The 22,436-nt window shown below is 40.5% G+C and overlaps 1 protein-coding gene and 1 non-coding gene across 16 annotated transcripts in view; one reads left to right on the top strand and one right to left on the bottom strand.

Annotated features, from left to right (window-relative positions):
- PLCB4 (phospholipase C beta 4) overlaps positions 1-22,436 on the top strand; it is a 389,234-nt gene that overhangs the window by 76,908 nt on the left and 289,890 nt on the right. The window contains exon 1 of one of the 15 annotated variants that reach the window (XM_070247464.1): positions 17,210-17,535. The exons of 13 other annotated variants lie outside the window; for them this stretch is intronic. The gene's annotated coding sequence lies outside the window, so the exon portion shown is untranslated. Of the gene's footprint in view, positions 1-17,209; positions 17,536-22,436 lie in introns of those variants that run through there. One more of the 15 variants, XM_070247457.1, reaches the window with a different exon arrangement.
- On the bottom strand, positions 1,180-1,281 carry LOC111770070 (U6 spliceosomal RNA). The gene has a single exon (XR_002803014.2). It is a non-coding gene; the product is annotated as a U6 spliceosomal RNA (small nuclear RNA).

Here is a 22,436-nt window from a genome sequence, read left to right as displayed (position 1 = left end):
ATAATGCTGCATAACAAGCCGCTTCAAAACCTCAGTGGAATACAGTAATAAATACTTAGCTTACAAGTTTGGGGGGTTCAGCTGATCTTGATCTGGGCTTGGTGATTTCAGCTGATGTCATTCATGTGTCTGTGGTCAGCGGTGGGCTGGGCAGGCAGCTCTTCTGATCCTAGCTGGGTTTTCTCACTTGTCTGGGGGCTCAGTGGCTGAGCTAGGAGGGCTTTAGCTAGGAAGAGTAGGGAGACTTGTCTCTTCTATATATGTCTCTCATCCCTAAGCACGCTAGACCCACCATGTCCTCCTGGCCATGACAAGGGAGTAAGAATGAGAGCAAGACCAAAAGTGCATGCACTTTTCAAGCCTTTGTTTATATCATGTTTGCTAGTTTCTCATTGGCCAAAGGAAGTCGCACGGCCGTCCCAGAGTGGGAGCACACTACAGGGTTACATGGCAGAGGGTTTAGATACAGGGAGGGAGAAGAATTGCTCTTTTTGCAATCAGACTACCCCAGAACCTAACTTGAGAATTGCGGGTGAGATCACAGTCAACTGAGCAAGGAATGAGGTCAGTCTTCTCTCTATGCATGGCGACGGACTGTACTTTTAATTCTGATAAGCAATCTCACAAATAGATGTCTGGGCGATGTCAAGTGAGAGAGAGTTCATCTGGTTCCACACAGGACTTTTATTATCTGTCTGTGGAATCATTTCAGGGCTGAAAGGATTGTGGACGTTAGCTAGTTCTAGTTGCGTCATGTTGGAAATGAAGAAACAGAGGCGCAGAAAGGTTAATTGGCTAGCCGAAATCTACACAGCTAGCTAGAAGCAAGGCCAAGCCTCAAACCCAGATCCTCTCTCAAGCCGTTTGGGTCTTAATTACCTCAAAGAAGCTTTGTTGGGGAGGGGTGTGTGGAAAGGACCGAAATGTATTCCCAGTCTTAAATATGAACAAATCACATTGCTTCTGGAGGGACTGTAATATAAATAATTTTTAAAATAGATGTTAGAGGTTTTTGGAGGGGCAAGATGGATAGTTATACATTGAGTGGTTGCTGAATACAGTGACTGGAAATCCTTTTATTGTGAGAAGTTGGGGATGGAGTTTGAAGCAAGAGGGCCCTCAGTTGGGTAAGTCATTCTGCTTGTCAGAGCCTCAGTGTTCCCACCTGTGAACGTTAGCAAACGAAAGCAAAATGTGGAATTTGCATGTCATCCTTGTGCAGGGCCCACGGTAATCTTTGTATTGTCCCAATTTTAGGATCTGTGCTGCTGAAGCGAGCACTGACTGGAGATCTTTGGTGTTATATTTTTGTTGTCAGGGTTTTTCTCTCCTCTGCCCCCTTGCTACCCCTAAGAATTTCTGCTGCATCAGAGAAGTCAGCAGAGGACTTCTGAGCAGAGAGCAAAGCGTTTGTGTTCTAGCTCCTACTTTGTCAAACAGCAGATAAAATCCTGAAGGCAGATCTGGCATTCCAGCATAGGAGCTGCATTAACACCTCATTTAGCTGACAGTAGTGGGGAACAATTTGTTCTACTTAAGTAAAATTTTGATCGTGAAATTCTACCCATTTAAGCACTGTCAAATAAATTCACTATTTTGATGATGGAAATATTTCTGGAGTGTCTCATATATTCCCCTGATCTACTAAATGGCGAATAAGTGAAACTTCTCAGGCTCGTCCTTTTAGACATCACTTATTGAGGCAATATGCCGTGTAAAGAGCCATGTAAGTGAAAGGCATTATTACTGTTGTTATCGTTTGCTTAGGGACTGATGGAGTGTGTGGGAATACTTGCCATTAACTCAGTTTTCACAGATCTGCTGTTTTAATTCTTGTGTCTTATTTTCAGAGTGTTTCTCTGTTCCTCCTCGTTGTCAGTTGATCAGCTGTACTTGTGGGCTGCTCAAACACAGACTTGTTCTTAGATCCGTTCTGTGACCTTCTGCTGTTCTGTTCCAAGTTACAGGGAACTACATTTCCCAAGCTCCCTTGCCCTCTGCTGTCCGGTGGAAGACGTGGACTTCCCCTTTCTCCACCGCAGCCTGTGCTGTTCTAGTCTCTGGGCTCTGGTAATATCACTTCCCTCCATGATCCCTCCTGCCTGGGCAAACTAGCAGCTTTCCGCAGTTGCTGGGCTCTGGGTTCCTCGCTGTTCCCTCTGTGGCCTCTCAGCCATTCCATCACTCTGTAACCAGTCCCTTGGTTTGAAAGATCTGGAGTAGTTTCTGTTTCCTGGTTGTCCTTGATAACAGTTTATTGAGACTCCTCTTGCAACTCTTTCCTTATAATTTTCTCCTTGCAATCTACTGTGAGAACAACAGCCAGGTTACCCAGTTTATTTTATTGGACATAAAAATGCAAACTCGATTGAGCAGTAGAGCAGAGTGGTTTAGAACCAGGGCTCTGGCATCAGAGGGCTGGGGTCCCAACCCCAGTCATACCACTCATTGGCTGTGTGACTCCGGGCAAGTTTCTTAACCTCTCTGAGCCCCACTTTTTTCACCTTACAGTGCCTATGCTGTCTCTTAAGACAACACCTGTCGGGGAGAAGGGAAGGATTTGGGAATGGGCAGAGGGAGAAGTTGAGCTGTGGTGCAGTCTTAATAGAAGTCTTAGTCAACCCCACATGGAGCTCTACAGCAGGTTGGGCCTTTAGTCACTGATGTTGACCACTGGCGGCAGTGGCCAGGGGAAGGGTGCTGGGCCTTGGGTGGAGCACTTTCTCCAGCTGAGGGCAGTTTCCTGCGTTCTGCCTGCGGCACTCACGGCAGCGGGGTGGGGGGGGGGCGGTCTTCAGTCCTGAAGTGGCGTCTGGTCATCGCATCGCAGTGTCCATATCACACCTCCAGGTATGTAGTTGTGAATGATAAATAATCCATGAGAAGTGTGTTACTCAGTGCTTCATAGTTGTGAATGCTCAACAATATTAGTTATCAGTATTAATAGACTTTCCAGGAAATGGACTTTATGATGTCTAGTTTAGCTATTCAGAGGGGACTTCTGTCCGTGACCTTGTCCTAGAGAGTCAAGAAAAAGCAGCGTTAAGTGGTCTGTGGGTAAATTAGGTTCTGTGGCTTCAACCCATATACTGTTTTTTTTTTTTTTGGAGGAAGATTAGCCCTGAGCTCACTACTGCCAAATCCTCCTCTTTTTGCTGAGGAAGACTGGCCCTGAGCTAACATCCGTGCCCATCTTCCTCTACTTTATATGAGGGATGCCTACCACAGCACGGTGTGCCAAGTGGTGCCATGTCCACACCTGGGATCCGAACCAGCAAACCCGGGGCCACTGAGAAGCAGAACGTGAGCACTTAACCACTGCGCCACCAGGCTGGCCCCCCATCTACTGTTAAATACGCTTGTACTTTTATATTAATGTTAACTTGGTATCTTTAAATATGGCTTACCCATAAGTTCTTATATCTTATTCCCTAAGGTATTCAAAGTATCTAGTATCAAATTTGATAGGAATGAATACAGCTCTCATTTTTCCAACACTTATTGTATAGCCATGGTGCTAAGTGTGCGTTTATCTCATCAGTTCTCAGGACGACTGTCTAAAGTGCTGAGATTCCAGTTTGATGGGGAGCACCTGAGTTCGGTGAGGTTAAGTGATCTGCCCGAGGTCACCCAGCCAAGCAGTGGCAGCTAAGTTCTCCCCCAGACTCCTATCAGCCTACGCTTTTAACTACAGATTTTAACGATTTAAACAGCAGTAGGGGAAACCTTCTCCTCTGCAAATAACTCTAGCGAAGTGTAGGTGTTGTTTTGGTAGAAACATTTCAGCTGCTGCCATAAAAATCTTCTCCCAAATGGCTTTGTGAGAGCAAAGCTGTGCAGGCTCTGCTTGTGTTTATGATGTGAGCCTTATGGCTCAGCCACAACATGAATGATTTGTTTTCCTGGCCTTGCTGGCGAAGCGATTTAATTTCTGGATTTCGCTGAGGAAAAAGCCTAAACAAATAAATTTCTTTATAATTGGATGTTTAAAGAGGAGCCCAGGAGGAAAAGTCAAGATGGGAAGCCAGGTACTTGTTCGTTCCCTGAGTGATGTAGAACTTAGATGGAGTTTACTCAGTACTTTCACTTCCCAGTATTTGGCTCTCTGCTCTTCATCAGGAAATGATTATTATGATCAGCTAAAGCCCCACAAGCAAGGTGGATGTTTAGGTAAGTGGGTGGTCAACATTGTTAGTGGAGAACAGCAAATGAGGTCATGACTTCTTTATATATAAATAAAAGTAATGCTTCCTCTTCTGTAGAAAACAGAATTTTTTCAAAATTGGGTATATGGTCCTAATGAGAAGTCTAGGAGGCTGTAAATGTGTGCTGAGGATCCTGTTTCTTTGATCTATCAGTTAGGATAGTTTGGCCATTTATAACAGAAAAATGTAAAATAATGATGACTTAAACGAGATGGAAGTTCATAGAAAAGAAATTCAGAATTAGGCACTCTGTAATTTCACGGTAAGACCAGGAGCCCAGGTTCCTGTCTTTCTGTCCCACTGGCCTGATCATGTGGCTTCCATTTTCAAGGTCACTCAGGAGCCAGTTTAGGCCATCTTGTCCCCAGTCCAGATGTACAGCAGAAAGCATCTCCCTCAATTTCTGTGGCCTTTCTGGAAGTTCCATTTAATATTTACATTTTCATTTCATCGGCCAGTACTTGGTCACATGGTCATACCTAGCTGCAAGAGAGCCAGAAATGCAGTCTTTAGTTGAGGCTGTCTTACTGATGAAAAAGAGGAGAATGGATGTTACGTGATAACTAGCAGTTTTGTGCTGCGTTTGGGATTGTAATACTAATGCCTCAACCAAAAATTTAGACATGGTGGAGTTAACATTAACAGGTGAATTTTCTTTGTGTTTGTTACCCTCATAATCCTCAGTCTTCAGTGGGCTGATATGCATCAGAATATACACAGCTCTGGAATGTGCTTCACTCTGGCCCCCTTGACTGGAGAAAATAATAATCAGAGAAGCACACTTTCTTCATCCATTCAACAAATATTGACCAACTACCATGTGCTGTGTATGCACTCTGCCAGATCTTAGCAGCGTCTAGGAGCTGGAACAACATTTCCTGCGTATATTTGATCACCTCCTTTTACCCGCCTATGTAAAGTCTGTTAACGCTTCCAGGAAGCAATGTCTTAAGGAAGCTAGTCTGGTAAATGCTAACCCGGAGTGCTCCTCAGTAGGAGAAACCTCACCTGCCCAGCATGGGGATTGAAAGAGAAAAGTGTCTGTATCAGTTACCACTGCATAAAATCCACCTCAAAGTCCAGTGCTTTAAAACATTAAGCTTTTATTATTGCTCACAAGTGGGTAGGCTGGGTGGTTCTTGTGGCTTTGGCTGTGGTCATTCTGAGCACATCTGTGATCAGCTGTGGGTTGGGAGTTGGCTCTGCTGATCTTGGCTGGATGTGCGCACTTGCTTGGGTATTACAGCAGTTGAGACCCTGGAATTTTCCTGACATGGTCTCTTCATCCTCCAGCAGGCTGGCCCAAGCTTCTCATGGTGGTCACATGGTCCAAGAGAAAGAGAAAAACGCATGAAGTCCTTTGAGGCCAAGGCTAAGGATTAGTAGTCTAACTTCTGCCAAAGCAATCACAAAATCAGCCCAGATTAAGTTGGGGATACAGGCTCAGTCTTTTGTTGAAAGGAGCTGCAAAGTCACATTGCAAAAGGTGTGTAAAACTGAAGAGGTAGAGAATTGGGGCCATTTTAGCAGTCAATCTATTACAGTGTCCCAAGGAGGAGAAATTTAATCTGTATGAATGCCTGATCCTTTCTGTACCTTTTCTCCTTCCCTCCTTCCACCCAACATGCCCAGTCAAAATTCTTGTTCATTTGAACATGTTGATAGCTATGTTGAGGGAATGAAATCAGGTGTCTTTACCTGCCTAAGTGTGTTGGAATCCCCACAGCTCAGTCACCAGCTGGTGGGTAAGACTTTTGAGTAGGTGGGCTCTGTGATATCACGTGCTGTTCTTTGGGATAGCAGTATTACTCCATTTCTTGTGTACTCCATAGCTAAACTGCCAGGGAGTAAGATATGTGGCATAGAGGTAACCTAATAGACTATAACTCTGTCATGCCCACTTGTTCTTCCTCACTTTCATCAAGTGCCCCTAAACATGTAAGACTCATAAAAACAATATGAATAAGAAGTCACAAATAAGGAGAGAGTGGTTTGAGCCAGCTGATAGCAAACATGAAAAATGGAGACTGTTTATGAATCAGCTTCCCTTGTCTTGTTCTATTTCTGTTTACTGTGGAATATCAAAAGTATATTATCAACACTTTAAAAAATTATGATAGTCTTTAGGAAGACCTTTCTCTGTATATTCTCAGTGCCCCTTTAGTCATCTGCCATGGGTACTTTTGGTCTTAATCTTCAGTTTGTTTCAGACAGTGCAAAGGGGCCGATCTGATGCTCTATCTTGACTGGCAAACTCTAGTGGTGGGCATGTTCCAGCCCTCTGAAACGTGTGGTCTCCTCATCCATAAAATGGACATATGGCAACGTCCATCTCAGTGAACTCAAGAAGTCATGAAAGGTCATGTGTGACCGTTATTCATAACACCTAACGTTGATGGGGACTGACCACGTGTTGGGTACAGTTCTCAACAAACCTGTGAGGTAGGTGCTATTATAATCCCATCCTCAGATGATGCGATTGAGGCACAAAAAGGTTGAGCAACATACCAAGATTGCACAGACCTGAGGTTTGTCCCCAGGTACCTGGCACTGTGGTCCTAACAGTTATGCTGTAGACCTGCCCCTGCAGCTGTGAGGAGAGGTCGTTTAAAAAATGAGAAAGTGAAGGTCTGATTTTGACAGAATTGAGAGAAATGGGAACATGACTTAGAATTTAAAAATTAACTTTGGACCCTTAGTACAGAGCGTGCCCTGGCAATTTCCATAGCTATTTCTTGCAGGTACATTTGACATTCAAAAGCAATCAGATTGGATTTGTTCTTTGAGGGGTTACTGGGCTCTGTGCATCTTGAAGGTCACATTTGCAATCAGCATTAATTTCATTGTTAACCATTTTCCTACACATTAGTTGGAGAGTCGTTTCTTTTCTTTCTTTCTTTTTTAGTCTAGTTGGGTTATAGTCAAGATGATAACTTGTGGGATTAGATGGGACAGCTCAAATTCATTGTTCAGGAAGCCGTATTAGCCACGGAGAGCAAACGCAGAGCTTGGCTGACCCGTGTGGATCGCTACTCATCTGGTATCACTGAGCACAGCAATGTTCTCTGTCCTTCCCCATTTTAGTCCAAAATGTCCATTAAACTGGAGTGGGGTAAAGAAAGCACATGAGGTTAACAGGGAATGACTTTCCCACTACGCTTTATGATTCAGGGGAGTCACTAAGCTACATGAACAAAAGGAAGAAATCCCCTGGAAGTCAAGGGCAGAGAAAATCACATGAAGAAAAGGTAAATAAGTGATGCCCATTTGCCTTTTATATTTGTCTTACTCCGTTTGGGCTGCTCTAACAGCATATGACAGACGGGGCGGCTTATAAACTGCAGACGTTTCTCACAGTTCTGGCGGCTACAAGGCTGAGATCAGGGTGCCCACAGGGTTGAATGTGGGTCCTCTTCCAGGTTGCAGACATCTTTTTGTGTCCTCAAATGGTAGAATGGGCATGGGAGATCTCTGGAGCCTCTTTTATAAGGGCACTAACCCCATTCGTGAGGACTCCACCCTCATCAGCTAAGCACCTCCCCCAGCCCCACCTCCTAATACCATCATCTTTGGGGCTTAGGATTTTGTGAATATTGGGGAGACACAAACATTCAGACCATAGCAATATTCAAGCAGATTTTTTAAAAGTCATTGAGGGGCTGGCCCTGTGGCCGAGTGGTTAAGTTCGTGCGCTCTGCTGCAGGCGGCCCAGTGTTTCGTTGGTTCGAATCCTGGTCGCGGACATGGCACTGCTCATCAAACTACGCTGAGGCAGCGTCCCACATGCCACAACTGGAGGTATCCACAACTGGAGGGATCCACAATGAAGAATATACAACTATGTACTGGGGGGCTTTGGGGAGAAAAAGGAAAAAATAAAATCTTTAAAAGAAAAAAAGTCATTGAACGTGAAGTGGTTATAATTTAAAAAAAAAGTCGTTTACTGTTCAAGAAAACAGCAATTCTTGGGCTGCTCCAGGAATTGGACAGAACGTTAAAAGGTTGGAGGAACCATGTGCTTGGTTGTAAATCCGTTGTGGTTCGTGCTAAGGAATGACAGCCTCATTTTTAACTCTTAGTAATTGAAATATTGGAATTTTTAAATAGCGAGGAAGGGAAACTATAATGGAATTCAAGGCCGTGCACTTGATTTTCTGGCTTCTGGAGGATCACGTGAGTTTAAAAGACTCCTCAACTGGGTATATTTTTAATTTAAAGAAAAATGGAAGGAGCTTTTCTTTTCTCCTATACAAGAGCCCATGAAGAAATCTCTTTACCTTCTCTTTTAATTCACAGGCCAGGGGATTGAGTTTGAATATATCATTACTTACCTAGATATATTTATAAAATATTAGTAATTTTATTAGTAATAACTAATTTATATAGAATTCTTGCTATGCCAGGTACCATTTTAGCTCATTACCTGTAATAACTCCTTCATCCTCACAATAACCCTTTGAAGTGGATACCCTCATTATCTCTATTTTACACATAAGGAAATCGAGGCACAGAGATCTTAAGTAACTTGCCTAAGTCACACAGCAAGGGAGTTACAATGCTAATATTCAAACCCAAGCTGTTTTAATCGCTACACTGCAGTGTTTGCCAAGTATCAGTCATTCAGATACTGCCTTCATGCTTTTTGCCATGATTATATTTCACTTCTATTATTATTTAATGTTTTTTACTTTTTTTCTTTACCACAAATTAATGTATTTAAAAAGGAAACCTTAAATCACTACCTTAAATGGGAAACTATTATGTGCCACAAATAGTAGAGATATCCAATAAGAGTTAAAAAATGCAAAGCAAATAGTGTCATCCAATCCTGACTAGATGGCAATGCCTGCCAGAAACCCTGAGTCAGAGGCATGCCCTCCCTTTATTGGGGGGGATGGGGGTGGGAGATGGGGAGGCGGTGTCCATCTTTCCTCCTGGAGGATTCTGTGTTATTGCAGGCTCAATCTGAACAGCCACCTAAAATTATCCTGCTGTTTACCAGTGACAGTGGCTCCTACACTCTGGGGATCAGTAGTCTAGAATACAAAGGTGTGATACCATCTTCAGAATTATCTTAGGAAAGTGAAGCGGAGGAATGTTGCAATGAATTCAGGTCTGCATTAGTTCAGCCAATCGAAATAAAGCTATTGTCTGAATTTTTAACCCTAAATTATTAGTGCTGAATTATTCCTCTGGTCCCTAGAAGATGCTTTCACATTGCTTTGTGGGAAGGACTGTGGGGAATTTTTACCCAAGTTGTTATCTGTGGAAGAAGGTGTGGTTACTCCTGAATTTTAAACCAAACTACTTAGACTATGGCCTGAAATCGAGCCTTTGCTTCATCCTTGACACATCATATTGGTTTGAAGCATCAGAGAGCTTTAGCCTCTTTCAAATACCTCTTGCAGATCATTGGGAATAGTGTCCCTTTCTCTGTTACCAAGATGACATTCTCTATGTGTACGCTCTCCATGATTAATATAGGATCATTATATTTTGATAATGATGAGAAAAGTGAAAGGTGTCTTTTCATCTCCCAGGTTAGCATAATGATGAGACTTAGTGTGTTTTCATGTACTGAAGAGGGATCTTCCGTTTAATCCACAGGCCTCTATAAAAGCAATTCATGGACATAATTAAGACTCATCAATGTGAACAATAAATTAATCTGCATCTGAAGGCTTTACTGATTATCTGATCACATAATTTCCACATATTCTGATTACGTTTTTCGGATGCTTTTTACATTATATGAATTCTTAATCAAGATGATTCTATTAGCAGTGCCTCTTCCATACACGGAGAGCCGTGTTACGGAGAGTATGCAGCTAGATGAAGGTTTTAACAGACTTAAAGATGGTGCGTGAAACTGGCTTCATTTTGCTTGACATCCCTATTTCTGTTTTTAAATACTATAGTTAAATATTAAATATTAAAATTAAGTATTATAACTGCAGATAACCAGAAGATATTAAATGTGGCTTGTGCAGCTGGTGAAATATTACAACCTTTTGCTTTTCGGTGTGCTGGTGAACTTCAGAAAGCTTCTGATACATTTGAGGCCTGTTTAGTTGCTCATGGTTAGGGAGGAGAGGTGGGCAGGTTGCTGGAGTATGGATGAACATCCATCCGCACTAAGTTGCCGTGGGATCTGTGCCTCCAAGGGGCCACCGCTCCACTCCAGCCAGGACAGTGTGGTGGGCTGGAGCAGCCACTGTTTAGTGGCATAATAGAGACCATCTTTATTTACAGGTTTTATCTGGTGACGCCATGATGCGTTTCACCTGATTGGTAAATTGTGGCCAGGGTTGCTCTTCAACAATTTTGCTGTGGCTTATTTAGATGCAGCCTGTAGTTGTCCTCCTCTGCCCTGGGCTAGGTTTTGGAATCCAGAACTAGCTCTGGAAGTGGCTCCTGGTTTCAGGAATAAGATTGGTGAAGGTCGGGATAGTTAGATCCTCAAGGGCATGGACCACATACATATCTGTTTACTCACCAGTTTATACCTGGCATCTGACACAGCACTGGGCACATGGCAGGCAGTCAGTAAATAATGTGTTGGATTAATGAAGGAACAGAGTTTAATTAGGCATCTGATGTTTTTGGCATCATATCATTTTTGCTTGTTGACAGGAAACCATAACAAAACTGGTGTGTGTATGTGAGTGAGTGTGTGTGTGTGTGTGTGTGTGTGTTATAGCTTCCTTAAGAAATAGAATCAGTTTCAGTTTTTAGAACTAAAAAAGAAGACTGAGTTATCTTCAAGTGAGTGGCTGGTTTCCCACAATAACAGTTTCTCTGACTGAAAAAGATAGTCACGCACTCTTTTAGAGAAGGTGAAAAAGATGGTGATGACTTCTGTTCTTTTCCTTTTGTGTCTGTGCGAGAAGAAAGAGCCTGCAAGGGTTTAGAATAGAGAGAAGCCTTGTGGAAAGCAGATAGTTTTCTTCCAGTCTTTAGATCTTGAGGATTAGTAGAACATACGAGGAAATAAGGTTCTTTCTCTTGGGAAATTACTAATATTGGCAGCTTGAAATAGCATGAAAAAGACTTTTGGTAGTGGCAGGTCTTCAGACAGTTTGCTAGAGAGAAGGACCCAAGTTGAGAGGAAACAGAAAGAAAGCCAGAGTTACATTAGTAAGTAATGAAAACAAGGAATCCTTGAGCAGAACAGCAGCCGACAGGCTCCTAGCACCCACTGTGTGTCAGGCTATGGGGTATACATGTAAATACTAGTTATTTTTGAGTCAGCTGTTATTTGAGATATCTTATTTTTTAGATAGATACTATTATCTCCATTTTAAAAATAAGGAAACTGCAATTTATAAGGAGGTCTGTAATTAATCCAAAGCCACATTAACAGCTAGTGCCTGCAGTGAGGCTCGGGTTTGAACCCAGGCCTGTCTGATTTGAAAACCCAAGTTCTTTCCCCAGGTTAAGCAGTTCCTTATCTTTTTTATAATTGTATTCTATATTTAGCAATTTTCGTGAGTGGGTCATAGCTTTTACCATTTTAAAGGAGGAGTTCTATTTTTACAGGGAAGATAATGTTGGATTGTGAACTCAATGTTTTGAATTTTAGCTAGCTGTGCTGGGGTGTACATGCGTGTGTTTGTGTGGGGGGAATGGTGGTGGTGATGGTGGTGGGAGGGAATGTTCAGGTCGTCCAAATCTGTGATTCTCAAAGTCTGGTCGTTGGACTGGCAGCATTGGCATCACCTGGGGGCATGTTAAAGGCAGAGTCTCAGGCCCCACAGCAAACCTCTTGAGTCACAGTCTGCATTTTTATCAATCTCTGGGTGACTTGTGTGCATGTGAAAGTTTGAGAAGCTCTGGTGTGAAATACTGTGATTCCAAGCAGCTATCTGAGTGGTTGGCATATTGTGTGAAAGCACTAAGACTAGAGAGTGACAATAATAAGCTATTATCCCAGTTTATTAAGTACTTGCTATGTACCAGATGGTATGTTGTGTTTTATGTAGATTTTCGTATTTAAAATTCTTTAGTGATCCTGTGAGGGGAGTGTTTTTATTCCTATTTTAGAGGTGAGAAAACTGAACCATAGAGAGATTAAGTAACTTGTCCAAAATCAGATCGCTTTGATGCCAAACAGGTGTGTCCGATTCCAGCCTGATGCTGTCCACTACCATCTGATGCTGTCCAGCTTCTCTTACAAACCAGGAGCTGTTGATTGCCAGTGGCAGACTGGTGATGATAGCAAAGTTAGACTTATAGCACGGAGCACTGCCAATCACGAACTGTGTTCTGTGAAATGAATTTTATTTTATTCTAAATGGTGAGACAAAAATGAAGTTCTCTCTCTTGAATAATATCTGGCATTGCTTATATCATGCTTTATATATTTTTTTCTTGGAGTAGAATAAAATATTTAGAAAAAAGACCCCTAAGGAAGCATTTTGTTCTGTGGAGTACATTCTAACGTTAAAGATAACTACCTTTTTCACTTTTTACTGATAAGTATTAATAAAATATGATTCAGTAATATTGATACTATTTAAACAATGCATTAATCCTGATAATCAGGGATACAGTAAAAGATGTGGAATGCAGGTAGCATGAAGAGTTAGAGGAACATTGGTGAGTATCGAAGTTCGTGTAATTTATTTAATTTTTGTTGTTTATTTCTTCACACAGTGCTCTTTGTTTTTGCCAAATCTTTTTGTTTCATGATTCACTAGGTGGATGACGATCCAGGTGGACAGAATTGGCAGTGTTTGGTAGAATGTCATTGCCATGCTTTAAAAAATGTTTTCTGCTCATTTATCCTGTGTTCCCTGTAACAATGAGTTGACTTTACCCTGAGTATATGGGGTTGTCAGCTTTAAAATTGATCTTTAGTAAGGTTGGAAGGATCAAGGGCACTATTAAATCATTGCTTTTTTGTCTTTAATCTGTAGAGTTATAGGAAAAGAGGAAACAAAAAGTGTGATGATTTTTGTGTATTTTGGAATTTGGGGGCAAAGAAGAAGAGAAGGAGGCAGATCTGCCGGAACCTAAAAGTTTTCTTGTTTATATGTCACAATAAATGAAATGCTGATGATTTCTTAAATTTCCTTAGCAGTGAGAGTCAAGAAAAATAGATTTAATATACTATTTAGAGCTACCAGGGAAAAAGATTCTATGTAAGTATGTAAAGATGGCATTTACTCTGGAGACAACCTTCGTTGATGGTCACTGGTCCTCTAGTATTTAATGCTAGTCACCCTGGTGTATCTTGTAGTTTACTTTATCTGGCAGTGTCAAATATATAAAGCCACCTGACCAAATAATTAAAAAAAAGAAAAGCTAAAACATAAAGCTTTTTTGTTCTAAGTAAAAATTTTTATATCCTTACTTTACACACAGTTCTAAGAAGCTGGTGTTTAAACCCACAGACCTTTCGAGCGGTGTGCTGGTAAATGTTTAACAGCTAGCTCTGAGAAGGGGGAGCGAGAAGAAGCCTGGGTCATCATTTCTGCCCATTTCAGAGGTGTAAGTATTCCCACTGTGACCAGAGTTGGGAAGAGACGCACACAGTGGCCCTGCAGGCTGTGCGTGTTGGCTCAGCACACCACTGATTTTCGCACCAACAGATCAGAAAGGGAAGAGGCAGGTAGAGGGGGGCAGTGGAGAGACAGCAAAACTAAAAACGGTAGAGAGGAATTAGAAACTTAGAGCAAGTTGGGAGGTGAGGGTTTCTGTTAGAGGAATTTGAGTAAAGGTATCTTTTCTCTTCCCTGAAATTGTAGAGATGAAAACATTTACTGAAAGTGGAGGAAAAAATCTTCACTAAAAGTAGGAAGTGGATAATTCCCAAATGTTAAGACTCTGAAGACCATCTGCCAAATTTGGTGATATTGGGAATAATCCAAGAAGATCCAGTGTGTCTCTCTTGGAGCCCCAGCAGGCGGGCGCTCTGCAAGGCTGGAGCAGACAGCCCGCGCTTGGACGGAGAGGTTAAGGCACAGGTGTGCCCAGGGAAGCAGCTTGTGCCTAGTGGGATGATTCCTTTGTGTCCTAGATGATGCAGTATCCTCCATGTTTTCTTTTTCCTTCCGTAATTTAGGTTTATGTTGTGTGTTTTACATTTTTGTGGCAATAAATTATTACAAATGTGAATAATATAACAAAATCCTGTTTGTAGATTTAACTTTTGACTGTACCTCTTGACTCCTAGATTTAAAAATTTTAAGAAATAGCACGTTCAAACTTCCATCTTTCTGCCAATCTCTTGATTATATTACTTATTATTTTTATATTAAGATTTAAAACATTTTCTTTTTTTAGTTACTGTACCTTTATTTTTTCCAGCTTTATTGAGATATGTGACATATAGCATTATATAAGCTTAAGGCGGATGTGATTTGATATATTGCAAAATGTTTACCACAATGAGGTTGGTTAACACGTTTATCACCTCACAGAGTTACTATTTGAGTGTGTAGTGAGATTTATAATATTTTCATTACGTTCTGTGTACGGTAATTGTTTGGCTTCCATTTCGTATTTAAATGAATTATGTTGCAAAAACCAGAACAAAAGAAAATATCAAACCAGGAAGCCTACCAAAATGAAATAATAGAATTAAGATAAACTACCTGGTGATTAGAAACCATGATGTAAATAGGATAAACTCATTCATTAGAAGGAAACTGTGTTTTAAATATGAGTCACCTCATCTAGTGATTACAGGCAAATATAAACTAAAATCCAGCCGTGGTTGTAATTAATATGAAAGATGGAGGGAGTTTTACTTTTAATGTTACGCCTTCTGTGGTCTGAACTTTGTAAATAAACTTGGGTTATTTTCACAATTAGTTTTTAAGACATCCCAGCCTGTATCCATTTATTATAATGAGACACACATGCGTGTTCTTTGTAATAAACTGCGACTCTGTTTGGCGCCCTGTTTTTTGTCACAGGCAGGCCCTCAGTAAATAGTGGCTGAAAGAAATCTCCGCAAGGTAGCATCGTATGATGCAACATGTCTTCTGTTTGCCCAGAACTTTGGAGTTTAGATTTTTCTCTTTTGACTCTTACGTAGTCTTATGAATTCATCGTTATTGTGTAAGTGATTTCATTGGTATTTTATAGGCTCAGGACGTTAAGCTGCTGGCGCACCATCACACCATCCCATGTCTCCTGAGTCATTTTTTAAGTAAAATATTTTTCTCAGCGTGTTACAGTGGTCTCTTTAATAGAGTATTATACTTAGGACTTTATTCAGTCGAAGCTGTATTTATGAACTAAAGGCATAATTTTTAAATTTTATTAAATATCTTAATAGAAGGATTAGAGGAGTCTAACTCATTTTAGAAAGATTTTGATCTTTAAAGGGACACGATTTGGAAAAATAGCTCGTGTGGACTCGTCTGTTCTGGAGCAGTGGGAGCGGATGAAGGAGGGTTTGCTGGTGACTTAATTATCTCGGTGGCCCAGCTGGGAACTGCCAGTCTACCCGGGTTCTATCCTGAAAACCCCCTTCTTTATATCACTGAGCACGATAAACTGTCTGTGGATGTCAGGACTCTAGGACGTAAGACAATTGGAAGCATTTGAGGTGGGAGGCAGCTTTTAGACATGGTTTGCTGAAGACACCTGAGTCAGTTTCTTCTTCTTAAATCTACCTGTGTGAAAGTGGTTGAAATGTGCATACATAGATGCAGATGGAATTGTGTTTGGGTGGTATTTGTAATGGTCATTCCTGGTTTGACATCCGTCGCTTGGCTGGGGTGCTCCCATTCTGTAGGACCCATTGGATTTCTGAAGTCTTACATTCAACTTTTGAGGGCAAACAGGTGACCATGATACAGACACGTGCACACATAGAGACTGCAGAGGTTCAAAACAAAACGTTCAGCTTCTTGAGGGCAGACACCATGCTGTCCCTTATATTTTCTAGCATAATGTGAAGACTGTAGTGGATATCCATTTAATACCTATGTGGTATACTTCCATTTGGAAAACAGGTTTAGCTTTATAATATTGAGAAATGTGGAAACTGATCACACTGTAATTTCAGAGGTATTAGTGCAAGTTGGAACAGATGGGAAACCTAATAATTTACTGACTTCTAAGTGCTTTGAAAACTTGTCACAATGTCAGGTTTGTTGATTAAAAATTGGCAAGTAGAATCTAGTAGAATTCCCAAATCTATCTTACAAAATATATTTCCCTCTGGATGTCCCTCAGACAAAGATCCCATGGTTAAATAAGTTTGGGAAACAATGCATAAAATCCTGCTTTTAATAGTTTGATGATGAATATGAGCAGATTGGAAACTCAGAGAAATCCTGCAGTATAGGATTCTGGTGACATTAGTGTAGGTTGACCACCCTAAAACTTCACCCTGGGACCTTGTTTTGTAAAACAATTTTTGTTCTCTGGCATATTTTGGGAAATGCTGAATTTTTTTTATTGTCAGGCTAGCACTGATGAATGGATAAATCAGGGGACTTACATCTAAGTGTGTGTGTGTGTGTGAGAGCATCTTAAATTGATGGAGAATGAATATCCTCCTGAGATACATTTATAGGACGAAAGTCTCCACATTTTACTGTACACGGGAGGTAAGCTCCAGATCTCACTTTAGGTATCAGTTCTTATTTATTTTTCTTTATATCAGCATTACTAGTAACTTAAAAGCTTAAAAAGTTTTATTTCCTTTCTTGAACTCTGGAAGTATTATAAAGGAGGAAAATAGGCAAAAGGTGCCAGCCAGATGGGGAAGTTGAAACTAAGATTCTCAGCAGCTTATAAATTATTCCCTTCCCTGAATTATGGGCAATCAGTTTTGTTTCCTTTAGGTTTATATCTTGAATTTTTTGCAGCCTTCAAGATAGAAAAACCAAAGATCTCTTTTAAGGAAGAGTTCAGGTCTAGGCATCAAATTTTACCCTTCCTGTTGATAAACCGCAACCTCTGATCAAGTGACACTTCTCGTTACGTGTGGGGCCTCTTACTCATTCTCGGGCAGTTACCCGGCAAGATGCCTGTAGAAAGCATTTGCTGTATTTGTTGTTCTGCTTAGAATGGTGAAGAGAGTCTCTCTGGGCCACTCTGTTTTGTCGTGGCTGTGGGCACTGTTTGCCCACTCTCTCTCACTCGGTGGCGGACGGGTGGGACTCGGCGTGAGAGGATCGGTATTGTCACATCCGCTGGCTGCGTGGGCTTGTTCATCCTGACTGTCTTGCCCCCTTCTCTCCTTCTGGAAGGAGTGAGCTTGTCCACGACCTATGCTTGCCCGTGCTCTTCTCAGGCTGAACCCGGCTGGCTCTCCAGAGCCTGCTTCTGACTAGGTGACGTTTAAATCTTTCTCACTCCTTTTCAGGTAAGAGATCCCACTGAAAACGGCTTTTATGAGTGGGAGTTAAGATTTACGAAGGAGAGTAGTTTGGATAAGTTTGTTTTTTTTAGCTTGTAATAGGGTTATCCCAATTTCATTTTCACGGTCCCTGAAGGTAAGCAGGTGTAGGTTTATGCAGTGGGAGAAAATGCTTCTCTGTCTTTAAATTTCTTAGACCACTCCAATTTCCATGAAGATTCTTCTGTTTATTGGTATGGGTTCTTTTCTTTAGATTTTCTAATAAGAGAGAAACTTAAGACAAAAATTAAGCCAACAAAATGAATTAGACACTATCCTTTTCTGGTAATTCTGGCATTATATGGTACAGATTTATTTTCATGTCTCCTTTTACAAAATTTCCGTAAACCTAACTGTAACTCAAATAGATTTTTAAATAAGGCATTTATTGGTATGATTTGAGTGGTAGGATTTTTGTGTGTCATTTAGCATTTTCTGTATTTTAAAAATTAACCATATATGTGGGGGCTGGGGGTATATGAGAAATCTTTGTACCTTTTACCCAATTTTACTGTGAACCTAAAAGTACTCTGAAAAGTAGTCTATTCAAAATAAACAGTCTCTTAAGTACTTTCTGTAAATACCTAAATTGTTAAACATTTTTTCTATCATGCGTGAATTATTACAAAAACCAATTCATTTTTATTTTTCATAATTAGTAATAAAAGTATGGGACATATTTCACTATTTTATTTTGATTTTAACTTTTTAAGATAGGCAAAATTATCATTTTAAAAAATCTCTTTTCCTAAATAAATGAGAATGAAAATATACTTTGTACTTAATTGTCTTGGAAATGTACTTATTCATTGTCTTGGAAAGTAAATCAGACATTATGTAAAATTCCTTCCTGAAGTACGAGAGTGGAAATCAATAACTTCGAAAGTTGTTTGGTGTATTTGTAGTCATATTTTTAAAAAGTTTTTCATGTAATTACAAATATTTATAGACAAAGTAGTGATGCTGAAGTATGAAATTCGTAGTTGGTACAGAATAGTTGGCTTCAGATGGCTTTAGAAAAATATTTTGTATTTGTCTACTTTATCTTGTCAGGAATATCTTAGAATTTTTAAAGACATACTATGAAAGAAAAGATAAGACCTTTGTTTTTTTGTGAACCATGACTAGCCACAGATATTTGAGTATAAAACAGTCTTTATTATAGCGACTGAAGTAAACAAAACATGACCATTAAAATAAACATATTTTAGACAGATGGAGACTTGAATAAAATGCAACATTCTGTGCCTGTGTTTTAGGGAGTGAAGAATTTTCACGGCCGTCTCTTACAGCAGAAACGGGGACAGTGGCCTGACAACTCCTTAGATAGTTACCTGTTGGAGAAAACATCTTATATGCTTTTAATGTTAAAGAGCAATTACATGCAAAGTGATCCACTCTGCAAAGCTATGTGGAATATTTCTAGACCCGTTGGAGGATATGAAACTTTCCAAAATGCTCAAAACAAGTTCAACCATGTTTTAGTTTTCTGGCTTCTCCAGGGGCTTCAGGCTAGCTGCAGTTCTCTCTCACAGATGGAGGCTGGGACTAAAGCTTTGCAAAGAGGAAACAGTTGTCAGGCGAATGTGCTTACAGGCGACAAGATGTCCAAGGCTTAATATTGCTCACCTCTTTACCTGTACTTGTCCTCTGCGTCTGAAGTTAAAGCTGCTGCTAAGACAAGTTATTGAGGCTCCGCCTACAGGCTTGTTGTAAGATCGCTCCATTGCTTCTCACCCTTGAATGTGTATGTGGATCATCTGTGGTTCGGTTAAGTGGCAGATTCTAACACAGCAGGTGTGGGATGAGGCCTGAGATTCTGCATTTCTGACAAGCTCCCAGAGGCTGCCAATGCTGCTGGTTCAGGGTCCACACTCTGACTAGTGAGGAGCTACACAATATCAAATGCCTGCCCAGACTATTAATTTTAAGTTAATGGACATCGTCTAGTCAATACCAAGCAATCAGTTTGCGCAGCGCATGACCGAGAATGTGACGGAGGTGAGTTGACTAGCTGTAGACACTGCCCTGCGCAGATGATGTAACTGATGCTGTGTGACCTCTTGTTTTCTCTGGAACAAGCGTGTGGTATTGTACTCTCTGATGAGCTTCCAGAGCAGTTTTTTCCTGAGACTCACTATTGTTGGAAGCTCTGGCCCTTGCCTCTCAGTACAAGTTTCTTTGCATTGCCCCAAACCCCCCAGGTCTCACCCACTCTTCCGTCTGCTGTCACTGTCTTCCCATCAGGAGCCTTTTATGTGTGTTGGGTTTAATTTGTATGGTGCACCTGAGTCTTCTAACAGCATCTTCTGCCGCGTCTCGCTTGCAGGTGCCCCACTTCAGCTCACTGTGAATTTAAATATAGAAAGTTTATCTGTGGGGAGCTGCATTTTTCCCTATCACTTAACACACAATTTTCCCATGTAATCAACCAGTTTCGGGCAGTCAATTTTTTAAAATAACCTTCCATGTCTCAGCTTGTTAGATTTGTGCTTTGAGTTTTCAACTTAAATATTCTGCCCGGTTCTAGATACCATGGGAACTCCGGATGGAAGTGGGGAGTGGGGCGGCGGTGTGCCACTCCAAACTCTTTAGTAATTCTTTCCCATTATATTTTCTTCCCTGACAGGTTTTATGAAAATTTCACATATTTGGTAATTTGAAAGAGTTTCACAGTGAGCAACTGTATTTTCACCACCTAGATTCCACCATTAACATTTTGCTTCATCGCATGTCTGTCTGTCCACCTATCCCTTTGTCCTCCTTTCACCATCTTATTTCTGATGCATTTAAAAATAAACCACAGGCATCAGTTTGCATATTGCATCATGCTTATTATTAACTAGAGTTCAATGTCTGTTGGCAGTTTTTCGTGTGAAGTTTACATACAATGAAATGCACACATCCGTCACTGTACATAAGTTGAGTTTGACAAAGGGATGCATCTGTGTAAATCAGTTCCTGGCAAGATACAGAACATCACCATCATTTGAGAAAGTTCCCTCCTGCCTCTTTCCAGCCCTTATGTTCTTTTGTGAATCTCTCCAAAAAAGGACTTGATCACAAATAAGTGATTTGTGATCAGTTTATTTTTTCAAACTGCACTTTAATCAATTTTATTTCATGCAAGTTACTTTCATACTTAGAAATACGTATTGTGAAACACCTCCTAACAAGTTAATATTTAGTTTGTTTGGACTAACTCATGGTGTTCTTATTTCTGACAAAATTCAAGTTTTAACAACAGTAATGTAGAATGTCTTGTTTTTACTTGGCACAGATTACTTGCCAATGATGTGATTGATTCTTATAACCTTTTACAAGATGGTTAGTGAGATCATATAAGTAGAGATACAGAGACAAGGAGGTGACCAAGTCCTAAGACGTTCTCTGGACTGACACGCCTGGTTTCTCTGGCTACAGAGAAAAAAAACAAATCCCTCTTTGAGGCCAGCTGTTTCCTGTGAAGATTTTATTTGAGGATGTATTCAGCTCATAATTCAGCCTGAAATATATATTGGTTCACACGGCTTCTTCAGGAACAGAAAGCTCAGTTCCTGGGATCATCTTAATTCCTGACATTCCACTTTGTGTGCAGCAGTGGGTGTCAATTTTACCCTCAAGCACTTCACCGAGGAGGGGATTAATTTGATCCACCCTGATATGGATACACAGAGCTGTGTCAAACCTCCACTATCCAGACAGCACTTGTTTGAAAGGCCAGGCTCCCAGAATGACCTGTAGCCAGGAGGTAAAAATGGCCCATGATATCTTTGGTCACAAGGAAGCAGTTTTTTAATATCTGACAAGGAAGTAGCATAGCAGAAAGGGTAGTCAGAACGAACGGGTTCATAAAGTTCAGGGCTAGAAAGTACTCAGATTGAGTTCTTCGAAAGTGCCTTAAACTCCCGTTTTTGATTTGTTCCTTTGTTCCTTTTCACTAGTCACTTTACATACCTTCATGGAACATGAGACTCATCTTCTGAAAGCCCATACAGCTCCTTCAACTGTTGCTCACATTTAGATGTATTTTGGTTTTCCAGTGAATACTGAATTCTAAGCAATGGATTTATTCAGCTATTTTCAGTGAGAAAAATCCATAGAGTATGACCCAGAGGTGCACAGAGGTATTATGTAGTGGCTTCTTTTACACTCTTTCTCCAGAATACTACATAGAAATTTATGGTGATTTTTAAACATCATTCAATGAATTTATGTTTTCTTGCTCATAAAGGAATGCAAGAACATATCCCAACAGTTTTTAAATGCACAGTGTGTGATCCTTAGACCCAAACTGAACAAATAGTCAACAGTTATCTATTCAAAATTTCAAACCATAGACTGTCCATGTCTCATTAGAGAGAATATATAAAGGTAACAACTACCTATAGGCCAGAAAAAGAAATCCCCACATGCATATTTATTCTTGTTTTTTAAGCTATTGAATTTATAGTTGCCTTTCTCTGAGATGAAAGGATAGAATAAGTTTTGCCAACACTTGCTGAAGTCAGTTCTGATAAAATAACTCAGAGAACTATGTTTTAAGAAAAATAAATTCAGGTTATAAATCTAAGCATCTTTCCACTGGAGTACAACAGTATGAAACTTCTACTTGTTTAAATATTTCATTTTACTATATAATTGGAGGCACTAGAAGCATATATTTGCATTTATTTGTGCAATCTTTGAACAGAAAGAGGATGGTGGGAAATAGTGACTATTTCTTCCTCTTATAACTTCAAGCCCCAGTGGAATAGAAAGAAATATCAGGTGTCTTCTCCCATATCTTCCAGAGCACTAGTATTTGTTATAAGTTCAACTTATAAAAAACGGCCATCATTTATGTGGATTTTATTATATTTTCACCT

The sequence above is a fragment of the Equus caballus genome, chromosome 22 (assembly GCF_041296265.1).
Source record: "Equus caballus isolate H_3958 breed thoroughbred chromosome 22, TB-T2T, whole genome shotgun sequence".
In the NCBI taxonomy this organism is placed as follows: Eukaryota; Metazoa; Chordata; class Mammalia; order Perissodactyla; family Equidae; genus Equus; species Equus caballus.
This window is presented reverse-complemented; position numbering and strand designations above follow the sequence as displayed.